We start from the raw sequence: 6033 nt of genomic DNA on the forward strand, positions 1-6033 counted from the left end.
AGGGAAATTTTCCTTTTGCACGGAAATTCGGACCGAAATTTTAGCCAAAAGGGAATTTCGATTAAGAATACCACAATTTTAGGGAAATTTTAAGACATCTGACTATATTATTACAGTTTATGTTAAGTTCCAATTTCATATTAACATTTTCATTTTTTCTTTTCCTTTTTCTGATCTCTTAAATATAGCATGTATATATTTATTATATTTCTGTTAAGTACATAGCTTTTCTGTACCTTCGGATAATAGTAACGATGAGGATTAACAATTAAATGGATTCCTGACGAGGATCCAAACCTGGGACATCTGGTCAGGAAGCGATGAAAGTGACATGTATGTGAACCATTTAACATTTTTTATTCACACGGACATGGACCAACTACTACTGTTTCCACCACCAGCACCACCACTTATAATAATAATGATAATAATAATTACAGCTACTGCTACTTCCACTAGTAATACTTATTATTATTATTGTATGATTTGGTTAGGTGAACGGAAAAATTGGTCCGAGAAGGGAAATTTTTTCAAAACTGCTAAAGACAAAGAGATAGGTTTGGAAGTTAACAAAGAGAAAACTAAATGTATGCTTACAGGCCGAAACCAAGTGTTAGGTATTAATCAAAATCTAATTATTGATAACAACTCGTTTGAACCAGTTTCCAAATTCAAATACTTAGGAGTAATACAAATGAAAATTATATTAAAGAGGAAATAAAAAGTAGGCTTAATTCAGGAAATGCATGTTACTTCTCTCTTCATAAACTTTTGTCTTCTCGTTTAATATCTAAGAAACTAAAAGTTAAAATATACAAAACAGTAATTTTGCCTGTAGTATTATATGGATGTCAAACTTGGTCCCTTACATTGAAAGAGGAACATAAATTGAGAGTATTTGAAAATAAGATCCTTAGGAAAATCTTTGGACCTAAAAGGGATGAGGAGACAGGTGAGTGGAGAAGGTTACATAATTTAGAACTACACAATTTGTATTCATGTCAAGATATTATTAGAATAATTAAATCAAGAAGACTTAGGTGGACAGGCCATGTGGCACGAATGGGAGAGGAAAGAGGGGTTTACAGGATTCTTGTTGGGAAACCTGATGGTAAGAGACCTGTAGGAAGGCCAAGACGAAGATGGAGGGACAACGTTGAGGTCAGGGTTGGCAAAATTTGTTTTTTTTTTAAAAAGAACAAAACAAACTGTTTTTTTTTGTTTAAAACATGTTTTTTTGTTTTAAACATAGTTTTAAACATGAGTTTAAAAAAACATGTTTTAAACATGTTTTAAACAAAACAAATTCAACCTTTTCCCAGTAAATTATACTTAAAGTCGTTAAAGAGAAAAAATACTCATTTTTATGAGTACAATTGCGACAAGGACAGTTTATTTACCTTTGGAGATACGTTTTACCATACTGCAGGGTAGGGGTGTGCGGGACAGAATTTTTTGGGTCGGGACGGGAAATTCTTTAAATTCCGACATTCGGGACGGGGAAAATTCTCAATTTCCGAAAAAGTCGGAAAATTTTCGGGACGGGATGTGTTCGAAATTTCCCAAAGCTCTTGAAATCTCGAATTCTACCCGTAATTTCCATCTTAAGTGCTTGTTTTTACACTTCTGGTACAAAACCTCAATGCAGAGAACGTCTAGAATTGACGACGTTTTAAAATAAACATTCGGAATTTCCAGACTGCTTGGGATCCCAAAAAGTCGGGAAATCATTTCCGGAAGTCGGGATCGGGATGGAAATTTTCTTTCCCGATCCCGGTCCCGACTTTTCGGGATCCCGCACACCTCTACTGCAGGCATAAGCGCCGACTCCATGGGCTTGGGGGCAGAAGCCCCCAAATAATTTTGCTTAAAGGGTCTAATGTATTATTTTGCTTCTCTTGTAAAGTTTACTCTGAATTGTGCCACATGAACTTTACTTTAAATACACATTTAAAACTTTCTAGACCATCAACTTTGGGGGACTGAAACCGCTAAACCATCAACTTTGGGGAGGCTATGACCAGAGACAGCAAAACGCATGATTTATTACTAGTATATACTAAGTATGTAATTATGAGTATTGTTAAAATTTTTACTAAAAAAGAGTTTCAAAAGACGATGTGCATGAACTAGGGGAGTGGATGGGACGTTCGGGCTACAAATGGCTCTCGTATGACATTCAGAACGAGATCACTGATATATTAGGGAGATCTGTTTTGCGCTCCGTGGTAGCAGATAATAAAAGTCGGGAATATTTTGCTATTATGGTTGACGAAACATGTGACATATCCATCCGTGGACAATTAATGTTCTGCATTCGAACTGTGAAAAAAAAAATGATATTTTTGAGGAATTCATGGGCTTTTATTAGGCGTGTGCGGGACGGGATCGGGGCGGGAAAAATTTTCAATTTCCCTACTGAGTCGGGAAATGTTCAAAAATATCCCGATGCTCTGAAAATCTTGAAATATACGTCATTTTCACTTTAAGTGATTTCTGGATTAAAAACTAACAATTTACGGTAAGTTCCAGAAATTGACAATGCAGAAAACGTCGAGAAATAACTACATTTTCAAATGAGCATTCGGTATTTCCGGACTGCACGGGATCCCGAAAATTCGGGAAATCATTTCCCGAAGTCCTCATCGGAACGGGAAATTTTTTTCCCGAACCCGGTCCTGACTTTTCGGGATCCCGCACACCCCTAGCTTTTATGAGATTCCGAGCACTGAGGCCAAAACTTAAAAAGGGAGAGAGTGAGTCATTAATTAATTTATTTCAGTGATCAGAGCCCCCCCAATAATTTTGACAAGTCGGCGCCCGTGTCTGCAGGGACAAAAGTTGTGGGTAATAGCCCCCTTTTTCCGCCACTACTGAAGTAGGTTAGGATTTATATTCATCTAAATTTCAAGAAACTAAATATTATAGAATTACTATCCTCGTCCTGAAAAAATCACGGTGAAATATTTCCTGCTGTCTGAACAGTTTATATAGCAGAAAACAACCTGCAGTGTCATAATAGATTCTCCAGATGAATTTATCTTTCAAAGTACAAAATTATGTTACCAAAAGTAAGCATCTGCGCTTCATTCAGTTATACAGACCAATGAATCGTATCGCAAAAGAAAAAAAAATCACGTCATGATCAAAATCACGCATTGTGTATTTAGATAATTAGTTTGCATTTCAAGCTTCCACCAGTCTCAAACTTACAGGACGATACGAAACAAGGAACTGAGAGGTTTCGATTTCTACAGTAAAGCACGGGTTTTTCTTGTCGCACAACAATTTTTGCGACCTTGTGCATACATAGCTAGCATGCCTAACCTAACAACATAGGCATTTAGCCAAAAATTAAAAAGCTTTCTCCCGTGACCTCAGAACATAAGGTTGCTCAAGTGTTGTGCGATAAGTTAGACCTGTAAAGCACGGATTAATTGACACAGATTCAATGGAAAACAGGGTTGCCAAACAAAAAAAATTATCACAGACTATAAAATATCTACCACCAAAATGTGTTTTAAACACTTGTAAAAAAAAACATGTTTAAAACATATTGTTTTAAATGTTTAAAACATTTGTAAAAAAAACAAAGCCGTGTGTTTTAAACGTTTTAAACAAAGCGTTTTAAACACTTTTGTTTTAAACATGCCAACCCTGGTTGAGATGGACCTAAGGGAAATCGGTAGGGATGGAAAAGAGTATATAGAACTTGCTCAAGATAGGGACAGATGGAAGGCCTGTGTTGCTGCAACCATGAACCTTTGGATTTAAGAAGGCTAGGGAGTTAGTTAGTTAGGGAAATTGTACCCCTTGGAAAGGGAAATTGGGTCCTCATATTGTGGCAACACTGGGCTGGTCCGTTTTTGTATGTGTGGACATGACGGTGCTTGGGACCAGTGATGCCAAAAGCAGGGAAATTTCCCTCGGCACAGGGAAATTTGAGGATGAAAAGGGAAAAGGGAAATTTAATTAAAAATAGCTAAAAAAACAGGGAAATTTAAACTCACACTTTCGTTTCATTCTTTTAAAAAGTTCGAAAATATTTTTTTCAGCGTGTACTTTTTCCAAATGAATAGTTAGCAACAGTAACACTTTTCAGTAAGCTTCTTTCTACCTGTTATAGATGACCTTGACCGGTCAGTCTTATATTTGTTGCGTTTCCTAGAAAGCCCTCAAGGCACGAGCCGCGCTGCACCTGGAAAGAATTTGGGACGGGATTTTCATTTTTTTCCCTTGTTCCGTCCATCATTTCAGAACGTGTCTTAGTGGCTGTGTGTGTGACTTTGTGTGTCCTGTGTTGTTGCAAGAAGAATGGAAGAGGTGACTGATAGATAGGAAGCTACATGCAAGTCCCACAAAGGTTAGAAAACGTCGTGGGGATTTATCTGCGGATGAAAAGATATCTGGGAAACATGTGAAAACAAATCGTATTGTGTGGCTGCCCATTACTTCACACTTTTATGATTTTCATAAATATTTAATAATAATAATAATAATAAAGTTTTTTCCTCAGGCAAAACAGGCGGCAAAAGCAAAATATTAACAGCAGGCCCCTAGCTAAGCTTTGACAATGGGTGGGTTTCAAAGTCCGACAATCATTGCGCCGCAGATGAAATTTTATTTTGGTTTGGGGATTTTTTTAATACATTAGTGTTTTATTTTAAAATTCAAATGTTTATTTTAGTATAATTATATTATGAAACTATGATTAGTTTCTAGTATTTTATTCAATGGGGGGTTTGAACCCACTAAACCGCCTTATATACGGTCCTGATTAACAGTTATAGTAATACAAAGATACAGCTTATGTGTTTTGAAAATCGAGGGAAATTTAGGTCGAAAAAGGGAAATTTTACACTGGTAAAAGGGAAATTCTGCATTCGGAGATTGGCAACACTGCTTGGGACTCGTCGTTTATGGTCGTGGGAAATATTTTTTTTGTACATTCATGAGCAGGTGAACTGAACACAGTAGTTAGTATTCAAGAAAACAACATATTTATGTTCTCTACATTCAAAATACCAGAGAATACATGCACGACGATAATCACTTATGACTTGATATTCAACTGATGACGTGTATTTTCGTACCATAAGAAGTGGAGAGCACAAATTCTCTCGGCATTGAAGACGCTAGAAATTTTGTTCATTTAGACGCAGTAATTGTTTTAATGGCCTAGACCAACTATAAGCACTAAGACGAAATAGGACATTTAAGATTTAGTCATGCTGAAATATTACATGTACGAAAACATCTGTCGACGCGCCCATATTCAAGGCGGAAATTCATCTGCCCGCTTCTCATAATGGTAAAATTTTCGTGTCCACAAAACGTATTTCTTCAATTTTACAGGAGAAAGTACTAACCGAAGTGACTTTCCGTACACTTTTGAAAGGTCGTGGAAGTGTTTTTTCCCATCGGTTAATTTATTTCGCCTGTGAATCATGTATTTTTGAAGATTAATGTCTCTTCAACGCACGAAAACTGTTGCCTCGTATGTCCTCCCACTACGTGAATCAAATGTTGCGTGCGTTCGTTGATGTAACCCCCGGTCAGTGTTTCCAACCACACCGTTGTTTTCCAAGAACATGACGGTAAGAGACTAGTTTACGTCCTTTTCCTAAGGAATACGTGTCATATATCGTTGGAAAGGTTATTATAAGGAATTCAACAAAGTAAACCCCCAAGGCGATGAAAAATTTCCTGGAGGAGAAATTCGAGACAAACCGGATATGCGTGATTGAACGTACTGAGGACATTTTTCGATGATGAAGCACATATTTAGGGAGAAATGAGTGCTAATGGAACCTAACCTAAGAGGCCTAGCCTAACCTCGTAGGCATACCTCGTTCCCGTGAATATTTAGTGACAAAATGTGTAAACAACATGACAATTTTGAAATGACAATTTTAACTGTTTGCCTAACCGAACCTAACGTAACCTTGCTGTGCATGGTTCATGGGGCTATTTATGAATGGTTCGTGGGGTTTTTGAACCTGAAAAAAAATAATACAAAATGAGTAAGACGAA

Source organism: Lepisma saccharinum, assembly GCF_977018435.1.
Source record: "Lepisma saccharinum chromosome 12 unlocalized genomic scaffold, izLepSacc3.1 SUPER_12_unloc_1, whole genome shotgun sequence".
In the NCBI taxonomy this organism is placed as follows: Eukaryota; Metazoa; Arthropoda; class Insecta; order Zygentoma; family Lepismatidae; genus Lepisma; species Lepisma saccharinum.